At 36.3% G+C, this 12,659-nt stretch overlaps 1 protein-coding gene across 2 annotated transcripts in view; it reads left to right on the top strand.

The window, feature by feature from the left end:
- LOC124795215 (probable 2-oxoglutarate dehydrogenase E1 component DHKTD1 homolog, mitochondrial) overlaps positions 1-12,659 on the top strand; it is a 355,821-nt gene that overhangs the window by 160,371 nt on the left and 182,791 nt on the right. The window lies entirely within an intron of this gene.

The raw sequence follows: 12,659 nt of genomic DNA, 5'->3' as shown, positions 1-12,659 counted from the left end.
GCATTTCCGCCTACCACACAAGGGGCCCAGGTTCGATTCCTGGCAGGGCACTGGGTGTTGTGTGTCCTTCATCATCATTTACATGATCACGGACCTGCAAGTTGCTGAAGTAGTGACATCAACTAAAAAGGACTTGCAATACAGCGGCGGAACTCCCCTTCATCGGTGCTCCCAGCCAACAATACAATACGATCCTTTCCATTTTTGTGTATTTCATATACGTCCAGCCCTGTACTGAGAATTAATTACTAAGACACAGAAGCTAATAATGTTCACACTAGTATGCATATATAAAAACACAAATATCAATATAATGGAAGGAAACATTCCACGTGGGAAAAATTATATATAAAAACAAAGATGAGGTGACTTACCGAACAAAAGCGCTGGCAGGTCGATAGACACACAAACAAACACAAACATACACACAAAATTCAAGCTTTCGCAACAAACTGTTGCCTCATCAGGAAAGAGGGAAGGAGAGGGGAAGACGAAAGGAAGTGGGTTTTAAGGGAGAGGGTAAGGAGTCATTCCAATCCCGGGAGCGGAAAGACTTACCTTAGGGGGAAAAAAGGACAGGTATACACTCGCACACACGCACATATCCATCCACACATACAGACACAAGCAGACATATTTAAAGACAAACTCTTTGTCTTTAAATATGTCTGCTTGTGTCTGTATGTGTGGATGGATATGTGCGTGTGTGCGAGTGTATACCTGTCCTTTTTTCCCCCTAAGGTAAGTCTTTCCACTCCCGGGATTGGAATGACTCTTTACCCTCTCCCTTAAAACCCACTTCCTTTCGTCTTCCCCTCTCCTTCCCTCTTTCCTGATGAGGCAACAGTTTGTTGCGAAAGCTTGAATTTTGTGTGTATGTTTGTGTTTGTTTGTGTGTCTATCGACCTGCCAGCGCTTTTGTTCGGTAAGTCACCTCATCTTTGTTTTTATATATAAAAACACAAATAAATATCCAAAATTCTTACAACAAGTTATATTATTATATACATTCAGTATATGGAGTTTCTTCCTACATTGAGTTCCATTCTTTCTCAACATAATTTCTTAGCTTTGTGATATTTCTCAGTCCAGATTGCTTTTTAGTCACAAGGGACATCAGTTTGTATGTGTTAGATTGAGGACATCTGACTATTTCAAATGGATAATGGAATATTTCAGATAACTTTAATTTATCCATCAGTTCCACTTGATTTTCTCTTGGTCCTTGCCAACACCTTGTCACCCTGTTTGAATGGAGTTATTTTATATTTTTCTCCATACATTTTCTTTCTCTCCCAATTGTACATTGTCTTCTGTTAGGTTATCTGGCTATCTTTCCATCCAGTCCCTCAGTATCTCACATGCCAAGAAACCTGTTGCACAACTCTTCATGGTTTTCATCAGATCTTCAAGCACAGCTATATATTCTATCTGTGTACCATGCTTTTTACTACAATATGTCCTGTATAGTCTACTCAGCTCCTTCATTTACCTTTTAGCAGGTTTGCGAGCTGGATGATAAACTGATATTCTTTTGTGCTTGATTCCAGTTTTTTGTGTAAATTCATCTCACACATCAGAAATAAACTGTGTTCCATTTTCAGCTGAATGCTTTGAGCATTATCACATGTACTTTGTAATATTTTTCCAATTTATTAATTATGCTCTAGCTATTAGCTCTTTTTAACAAGCTTGGAAAACATATCAACTGCTAACCTAATGTAGTCCATTCCCCTCGACCTGCTGGTAGTGGTCCAAATAAATCTACAACCAGTGGCTCACTATTTTTTCTAGAAATAATTTTCTGCATTTCCTCCTGTGTTGCAACAATACTATGTTTCATCTTTTGACATTTATCACACTAAATACTGTTTCTTTACCCTCCTGACCATATTATTAAAAATACCATAGTATTGCATTTTATCAAAATGTTTTTGTATTCCATAATGCTCATGGCTGTGTCGAATGTAGTTGATCAAGGTTTCCACATGCTCATCTGGAAAACATACTCTCCATTCCTCTTTGTCTAATTATATGTTTACATAGAGTCCCCTTATAGATTTTGCAATATTTGCCTATTTTTTCATACCCTTTATTCCCAAAATTAACTTTTAACACATTTCAACATGTGGTTCTGATTCTACTGTCTCCTCAGGTCCTTTGAGACTGATTTGATCTCTTCTTCTTCTCTCTCCCCTTTCCCCACATATTTCATGTACAATATCTGAAATTATTTATTTTCCAGATTTCCTTCACATTCTTCTGCCAGTGAAAGACAACCTTGACAAAGCATCAGCCACATTATTCTCAGGCCCTTTAACATAATTTATATCATAACTGAATTGCTGTAAGAACATAGCTCATCTCATGAGTCTACCATTCAGCAGGTTGTGTTCCTGCAGGTAACTTAAAGCCCTGTGATGTTTGTAGACAATCACTTTTCTCTCTTCCATATATATTCTGATTTTCTGGAATCCCTTTTCCAGGATACCTTACATCAATTTGTATTTGGATAACGTTCTGTGTGCAAAATAAAATTGTCCTTGCTCAGTCTTCCCATTTGTTATCTGTTCCTGAAACAAAACTGCCTCCACTTCATAATCTGAGCTGTCTGCTCCAGTACAGAAATGCAAAGATATATCAGAGTTGTGCATTATCTTCTTGTTACTTAGGCAGTTCTTAATGGCTTCCACTTCACTGTCACACTCAGCTGTCTAGTACCATTTTACATTCTTCTTTATGTGAAGTTACATGAATCTGGACTATAATCACTGATACACTGTCTATAGAATCAGAATAATCCACTAAAGGACTTTAATTGTCTTCTGTCCTTTGACACCTTACATTCAACATTAGTGATTTTCTCTCTGTTAGGTAAAGGAGTCAGCTTCCACAAATTCACACTTGCTGAGGTAAAATGTCATCCCACCGTTGCATATTGCTTGAAATGCACCTTCTAACAGCTGATAGTGTTCATACCACGTGCTACTAGTATTCAAGATGACATCCACATACACTGTCAATCTCCACATGAATCTTTTGTATCCTGCCCCTCACTGCTGCTTCATCTAGCATTGCAATGTCATTGCAGATAATGATCATGCCAAGTGCTGCTAGTATTGCAGATGTCATACACATACACTTAATGTCTTCACATTAATCTTTAGTATCCTACCCTTTCTGCTGTTTTTACCTATCATTGCAATAGGGAAAGGTGTGACCCCCTCTACCTTGTGGTACCACCCTCAAGACATAATTAAAATTTACTACCTCTCCAGTTCTAGCTGACAATACATGTTTATATATACATAATAAATCATTAAGTTGCAACCTCTGGCCCTCGGTTAAATGAAACATCTCACTCACCTCCTCTCAAGCTAACTTTAATAATTTAAAAATAATGAGCCTTAATATGCAGTGCATTAAAAACAAAATATTGGAACTGTAGATCACAGCCAGTGAAGCTAGTATAGATTGTTTTGTATTCAAGAACATTGGTGCATTAGTTATGAGCTAGAAATATTTGTATTTCCCCATACAAATTAGTAAGTCATTATTGCAGGAAGGAAACAAGACATGGTGGTGTTTGCATTTATGTAAAACGTGGAGTAAATGTTAAAAATATGACTGTAACCGAATCCTTGAGTGAAGAAAAACATTTTGAGGCTGCAGCAATACAGCTGAATATGCAAAAGAATAAATAAATAATAATGTCAGTGTACAGAGCACCATGTGGTGATCCTGAAATTTTAGAAATAAGTTAGAGTCAATATATTACATGATAACAAATCAACAATAATTATAAGTGGAGATTTTAATGTCAACTTATTGACTGAAGGTGCACCCAAATATCAGTTCCTAAATGTTTTGCAGAGGTTCAACTTGCATCTGCATATAACTAACCCTACAAGAGTAACAAACTCTTCAAAAAGTCTCATAGATAATATTTTCACAAATATAGATACCACAGATACAGATGTAATAAATGTTGATCTAGGAATATATGATCACAATGCACTCATCCTTAAATTTCCCATAGCCCTCCTTGGACCAAAAACAGTTCATATCAAATGTACAAAAGAACCTTCTCCACAAATAGTTGCATTCACTTCATAAATACACTGATTAACCTATCATGGGCAGTAGTACTGTTACAAACTAGCACAAATGCTAAATATAATGTTTTTTCTTCCCTGTTTATATTGAATTTTGAAATGTGTTTTCCTAAAAAACTTGTCAAAACAACCTCATACGGGCATTTACATGCTAATTCCTGGATCACATCAGGTATTAGAAATTCCTCCAGGACCTTGAAAATGCTTAACTATGATCTGAAAGGTTGTACTGTCCCCAAGTTTAAAGAACATGTAACAAACTAAAAAAAATATAGAAAAGTAATTACAAAAGCAAAATTATTAAGTAATAATAAATTAATTAGAAAATTGGGCAATAAATCAAGACTGCTTGGGAAATTGTGAAAAGGGAAATAGGTAAGGGCCTCAAGGATCAGGAAATAGTACTCAAAAATAGTGAAAATATTGAATTAAAATGTGAAACTCTGGCAAATTACACAAATAATTACTTTTGAAGTGTGCCTGTGTCATTAAGTAAAAACTTTACTGAACATGAGAAATTAACAGCCTCAAAATAGACAGTAGTATGTTGTTAACTCCCATGAATGGTAATGAAATATTAAAGGTGATAAAGAGTCTAAAATAAAAAATGTCTGTAGGTGTGGATTAAGTGCCTGTGTCAATAGTAAAAAAGTTGTCCAACAAATTATAAAGCCCCTGGTACATATTGCCAATTTGTCTTTCAGTGAAGGTGTATTTCCTCAGATGTTGAAAATCTCTAAGGTTAGACCTCTGTTTAACAACTTGTGAAAAGACAATGTTTCTGTACCCATTAACAGAATGTGAAGTTAAAAATGCTATTAATAAACTAAAAAATGAAATGTCTTGTGTTATTGACGGAATTCCAGACAAGGTAATCAAACACAGTTCTACCAGTATAGATTCTCACCTAACTGACATTATTAATACTTCTTTCAGGACAGGGGTGTTCCCATCACAACTAAAACTCTCCATAATAAAGCTACTTCACAAAAAGGATAGCACAGCTGACATAAATAATTACAGGCCAGTGTCATTATTGTCAGGTTTCTCTAAAGTAATTGAAAGAGTAATGCATGAAAGGCTTGCTGACTTCCCGAATAAAAATAAAGTACTGACTAATGCTCAAAATGGGTTTAGAAAGAACAGATTCACAGAAACGGCAGTCTTCCAATTCATGAAAATGGTTATATATGCCATGGGCAAGAACGAATTAAGCTGTGGAATATTCTTAGATTTATCTAAAGCATTTGATTTAATCAGCCATGACTTATTACTTATGAAACTAGAATGTTATGGGGTCCGTGGACTTGCCTTCAAATGGTTCAAGTCTTATCTCTCTGACAGACAACAGAAAGTACAAATATGTGATGAAGGCAAAGAGTACCTTTCAGATTTCAAAAAAACTAGCTATGGACTGCCCCAGGGTTCTGTGTTAGGCCCTCTGTTGTTCTTGGTGTACATAAATGATTTACCAAACCATCTGACAGTTGCAGAAATTGTGATGTTCGCTGATGACACGAGCATTTTTATAAAAGGATACACTGAGGATGATCTACAGCAGAGTGTCTCTAGGACAATAAATGAGACAGGAAAATGGTTTAGTGATGATCCTTTGCTCATAAATAAGGATAAAATGGTATTCATGAATTTCAGTAATATTAAAAGTAAAGCTAGAGGAAGAGTAAAAGCTGAGTTAGGGAACTATGTTATTGCACAAGCTCCATACACAAAATTCCTCGTTATATGGTTGGATGAGCACTTGAGATAGGAAAAGCGTCTAGAAGTTTTGAGTAAGAAATTAAGTAAATGCTGCTATATGCTAAGAATGCTTCAGGAATGCTGCAACACTGAATCATTGCTGTGTGCCTTTTATGCTTACATGAACAGTTTGCTTAGATATGGTGTGATCTTCTGGGGAAATACAGGTACGGCAAAACAAGCTTTCAAACTTAAAAAAGGGCTATTAGAATAATGAAAGGGGTTCCCTGCAGAGTGTCATGCAGGGAAATATTTAAAGAATTTAAAATAATGACTCTTCCTAGCTTATACATCTATGAATGTGTATGCTGTCTGAAAACGCACCAGGAATTTTCAACATTAAATAATCAGGTTCATAACCATGCAACAAGACACCCACCCACAAGACACCCACAAAGCAGCACTCTACCAAAAAAGTGTAAACTACCAGCCCAAAATACTTTTTAGTGCATTGCGCTCTACAATAAAGAAAATTAAAGAATTTCATAAATTCAAGGTAGATCTTAAACAATTTTTACTAACACACAGTTTTTAAAGCATTGAAGAATATCTGCATATGGAAAAGTAATATTATTTATATATACTGATATAAAATATTTGTATTTATTATCCAAGTTTTTGAAACAAATTAAAGATAAGAAACTAAATTGTAATTGACTACATCCATACGATGTATATTGTTAACGGATGAATAAAGAGATTGATTGATCGATTGACACAAGGTAGAAAATTATAGACCAATATCCCTTCTCCAATCATTTTCTGAAATTCTAGAGAAATTGATGAAAACCAGACTCATAAATTACTTAGATGCTTACAAACTTCTGAACTGCAATCAACATGGCTTTCACTCAGGCCACAGCACAGAATCAGGTATCCGTGCCTATACTGAAGAGATTGTCAGGAATCTCAACACAAAAAAAATGTGTAGTGGGAATTAACTGAGATCTATCTATAGCTTACGATACAGTACATCACCAAATTCTGTTAAACAAGATGGAGGCAATAGGTGTAAGGGGAGTTGTGAGGCAATGGTTTGAATCTTACCTTCATGATAGAACTCAGGCAGTATAAATCATCACAGAACATAAAAATCAGAAAATCAAGTGGGTTTCAGATGCAAAGAAATTGGAAATAGTCATCCCACAGGGCAGTGTTCTAGGTCCTTACTATTCTTGCTTTATATAAATGACATAAAAAATCCAAATATTTCTACCAGAATAACGTTGTTTGCAGATGGCATGAGCACAATTGTAAGTGATGATAAAAAATCATTAACCACTGCAACTGACATAGTCCTGAAATATATACAACAATGGTTTAAAGCTAACGAGTTAACACTTAATCTAAGTAAAACAAATTATATACAGTATGGCAAAGCAACCCAAGATATGGACCTCCAGTTAAAACTAATTGATAAGGAGACTGAGAGTGTGCAATGCACATAGTTTTTGGGCATGCACATTGATCAAAACTTAAGCTGGAAAGACCATCTCAAGTATTTATTCCACAGGCTCAATTCGGCATGTTTTTCATTGAGGATATTATCTAGAGTATGCAGCACAGACTGTACTAGACTATTGTAATTTGCTTACTTTCAGTACATCGTGTCTTACAGCAAAACTAAATCAAGCTTAATAGATATCTTCAAATTTCAGAAAAGAGCGATACAAAGCATAGGACATAATTCTCCAAGAACTCATTGTAGGCCCATTTTCAAACAACTACAAATACTCACAATACCATCACTGTATATATTTAAATGCATTCTGTGTACAAGAGCACATATGAAAAATCTACGTACAAATGAGGACTGCCACAATTATAATACTGGAAGTTATAAGAATTTATATGTAGAAAGGATAAGAACAACTCAAACCAAAAGCATGTAAGTTATTTTGGAATAAAACTTTACACTACTCTGCCAGTGTACATAAAGGAAATAATAGATGAAGTAAAATTTAAGAATGAGCTTAAAAATTATCTTTTAAGCAAAACATTGGACTCTCAATTACCAACATAGCCACCCTCTGCACTTATCTGGACATGGCTATAAATCACCTGTTGTCCCGACAGTTGAGGCTTCTTTGTTGGATCAGATATGATATCAGAACTGGTTAACAGCTTGTACATTTTCTAACATTTAAGGAGACACCTGCACTTCAGCTCCCATACTTGTCTCCATCGAGAGGTACATGAACCCAGCATTGCCTACTATGTGTCACTAGCTGAGGACAAACCTGTCAGTTGTTGCATTGGAAGGTACAGTGTTTTTGGGGTTTCCAGAAGATTCTAGTGGTACCAGAAGTGGCACAGCTTTAGCCAGAGGTTCCTCAAAAGCCGTACGATTTAGAGCAGTAGCCTGAGTCTGTCAACCATGGCGGGTGCTCTCTCTCTCTCTCTCTCTCTCTCTCTCTCTCTCTCTCTCTCTCACACACACACACACACACACACACACACACACTCACACTCACTCACTCACTCCCTCCTCCCTCTCACACACACACACACACACACACACACACACACACACATACACACACACACCCAGACACACACACGCACACACACACACACACACACACACACACACACACAACAGTGTAGTCAGAAACTACAAGCAGGCTGCAATAAGAGATTAAACTACTGGCCATGGTGCTGTAGGCAGCATAACTCTACACTATTAAAACTGAAACACTCAAAATGATATAAACAAGGAAAAGTAAGAACTTGCAGGGATGTCTTTAAAGATGGCAAAAGCAATACTATTAAACTGTACCACAAAACTCAAAAGGGCAGCTGCTATATGAACACTAACACACTGAAAACAACTGCACAACACACAGTGAGACAACTAATTTTGTAACATGGGAACTAGATAAAGCTTGAGATGAATAACTCTTAAGTACTATCAATTAGGACTATCTAAATTGGATTTTGAAATCATCCCAAATAACTGAACAAAGTCTTATTAGAGTTCTCTCTAGATGCATAATCAAGTTTAAAACATTTTTTAGTGTGCCATGGATACTGTCAGAACTGCTATCCTGCATGTTTTCAACTCTGTTACAAATGCAGCACGGCACTCACAGACCTATTCAATGCAATATTAATTTAAGTCTGCAGGCTGAAATTTTATTCCACTTTTCTTCCTCCTGAGCTTCCAAAATTCCTTGCTCACTCAACAAGCATGACTTATTTGTAGCAGAATTATGGCAAACTGTAAAACCTAATGAGTACATGGTCAAAATTATGTCAGTGTGATCATATTAACTCAGAGATTCACAAGAGTAGCTGTTACATTTGCTAATGTTTCTTTCAAAATAATTCTAGAAACTGACAACAGAAGGCTGAAACAGTCAAGTAACATGTCACTAGGTGTCAGTACATTGCTCTCATATGAAATAAGTCCAGTTTATGAACAGTAAGTGGCTCACACATTCAGAAAATCATGGCCTGACCAATATTCTGTGATAGTCTTTTTAACACAAAGTTACAGACCAAGCTATGCTCAGGCTTGGTCTCCAACGTGTTAAAGCATATGCAACAAATATCCAAACTTTTTCCACAGAACTGAAGATATCTAAGATTTAAAAAAGTATAAACTATCCTCAGTCACTGAAAAATATCACATTATGGTTACAAAATTTACATCCAGTTGCCCCCAAAAACTAAATCTTTAGATATTACATCAAGTCTTAAAATCAGACTGAACGTATATTTATGTGACATCTGCATCCGTGGCTTAAAAGAATCTCTCACAGATCAACCCTTATATATGTTAAATATATTATAAACTGTCTAAAATTTTACAGTAATGTGTAATGGCAGTGTATTTCAGAGCCATATTGTCTAATCAAATTTTTTGTTTAAATAGATACTCTGTCTTGTTCTGGTGCTTACACTTATTTAATTTCAAGAAAAGGACTATTATGTATTGTAAGCTAATTATAAGCATTTTGATATTAATTATTTATAATATATGTACCTATAATATCACCTATAAATGTTTATCCATCATACGATCCCTCAACTGACTTGTCGCATATCTTACTGTATGGTGTCCCAGCTGGAACGGTCAGTATTCAGCGATATGACAGAAATAAGCATTTAGAAAAAAATAGACTAGTAAACATGGGCTCTAAAATGCATACCTAAGAGCTATGAACACTTCTTCATCTTTGCTATTGTGGTACAGATGTCTTCCACTGAACAAGTACTCATAACTCTTAAGGTATGCATTTTGCAACCCATCTTTACCAGACAATTTTTTCTTGTTTTGGTCCCTCAGGCACCTGAAATTCCCACATTGCTTCATAAAGTTTAGCCCAATTTATTGTGTCATATGCCAGATTTGAAACCAATGAAAAGATGGTGTACACCAACATTAAATTTGTTGGTCTTTTCTACAATTTACAAGAGAGTAAATAACTGGTTCACACATGACTTTCCTGGTCTGAATCCACATTGATAATATCGAATAATGTTTTCTACTATAGGTGAGAGTCTAGTAAACAAGATATTTGACAGTATTTTATAAGTAATATTTAGGAGTGTTATGCCTCTGTAGTTGCCACATTTAAAAATGTCTCCTTTCTTGTGTATCAAACACACTCTCTCTACATTCCATTCTTCCGTCATCTCTTCCTTTTACCAGAGAAAGCATAAAATCTTGTATATCCTGTGATTTAACTCAACTACTTGGCCTTTCAATAGTTCTGATGTTATATTATGAGTCCCTGGTGCTTTATTGTTATTCAGTCAGGCTATTGCTTTGTCTACTTCTCCTTGAGAGAGAGAGAGAGAGAGAGAGAGAGAGAGAGAGAGAGAGAGAGAGAGAGAGTGGGAGAAAGGGGGGAGGGGGGGGGGGGACTATGGTCTCATCATCTGCTTCAGTGTGGATTATGATCTCTTCAATATTGGGCTCTGTAGCATCCAACAATTCACTAAAATATACTACCCAATGTTCCAATATCTCTTGGTCATCAGTTGGTAACTCACCATTTTTACTTTTTACATATATAAATACATGGCCAAAATGTTCTTTTTTCACTATTAATTTTCTGATAGAATTTTCTGACATCGTTTGTTTTTCCAATTGTCTCCAACTCCTCAATCTGCTTTCTTTCCCATTTCCTTCTCTTCTTCCAATACAGTTTCTTCTCTTCTTTCCTTTTATCTTGATAATTTCTTACTTCTAAATGTGTATACTATTTATCAAGCATTTCCCTATAAAGCCAAGTTTTTTTTCATGACTTATTTCCTTACAGTCTTTATCAAACCATGAATTCTTTGGTTGTTTTCCTTATTTCCCTAGAACTTCTTCTGCTACCTTAATGACTGCATCCCTGCAAACACTCCATTCCTGATACAGAGTACCACTTACACTAAAAGTGTATAGTGTAAGATTCCTAGTAAGCTTCTCAGAGGATGTTTTAGCAATCTCTTCATTTTTTAACTTTGGTACCAAATAGTTTCTTTGAGATGTTTGTTTGGCTTTCCTTGCATTAGATATTCAAGCTCTTGTTTCTCAATTAAAAGGTGGAGGTCTGAATCCACTTTAACTCCTCTGTAGGTTCATACATCAAGTAAGTTTTAGAAATGCCTGCCGTCAGTAATTACAAGATCATTTTGATTGAAGGTATGCTGATCAAGGCTATACCATGTTGCTTTATGGATCCTTTTGTGTGGAAACAGAGTGCTTCCTACAGCAATGTTATGTGATAGTGCAAACTTAACAATTCTGTGTCCATTATCATTTAGGTATTTATGGAGACTATGCTTTCCTATTTGCTGGATGGTAATGATATTCTTTTCCAATCTGTGCACTGAGATCTCCAACAATTATTTTATCATCATGCTCAGGGCACACATCATAGGCTCCCTTGAGGTCCTCATAGAAGGTGTCCTTATCCTGATCATCTGCTACTTCTGTAGGTGCACGTACATTGATCAATGAATAGTTTGCGAATCGGGTCTTCAGTCTCATTTGTGAGTTTCTTGATGTTATTCCATTAAATCTACCCACTATATTTTTAAATTTTTGTCTAACTGTGAACTCTATACCAAATTCATGGTTGCTCTCTGGGCCATGGTAGAAAATTATCCAGATCTTCATAGCAAGCACTTTATTTTGATTCCATCGCATTTCCTGTACTGCGATGTGCCTGCTTTTGTTTTATCAAGCTATTCTAGCAGTGGCCTCAGGGCCCCCGCCCTGTATAATGATCTTACATTCCACATTCCAATAAACACATCAGCTTTCCTTTTTCAGTTGCCTTTGCCTTTCCCTTTAAGAGTGCTGTGTCATTTTCCATGTATCAGTCCAGCTTCTTCACTTTGAGGTTTCTGAACAGGGATTTCTTTTACAGGAAGGGGTTGTTAGTCGCTTGCCCAACCCCCAACTTGGAGGACCAAGATTTGTATCGGGTTTACTCCTTTAGGGAAGTTGGCTTTACTGCACCTCTAGAGCCCTCCCTGCACTATATTGTAGGATACACTTTGTCTGGCTTCTCCATCAAGACCACTTCGGCTTGGGGGACCCTCCCAGTAGCTATGCTACTGCCAGTACAGCTCTTGACTTTGGCAGAATGTGCAAGCCCTCATGCCTGGCACTGAAGATGCTTGTGACAAGGCGGCATATCCTAGGAGGGAGCTTTTATTATAATTACTATTATTTGTACTAATAATATATGACAGAAGAGACCAAATAATTTAAGAATACAGCTGAATCTTGACTGTTTGCAAATTTTGAAAAGTCCTCATAAGGACAGTATTAGGGAGTAG

Source organism: Schistocerca piceifrons, chromosome 4 (genome assembly GCF_021461385.2).
Source record: "Schistocerca piceifrons isolate TAMUIC-IGC-003096 chromosome 4, iqSchPice1.1, whole genome shotgun sequence".
NCBI classification, from domain to species: Eukaryota; Metazoa; Arthropoda; class Insecta; order Orthoptera; family Acrididae; genus Schistocerca; species Schistocerca piceifrons.
Note: the sequence above shows the minus strand (reverse complement) of the source record. Positions and strands in the feature narration are given on the sequence as shown.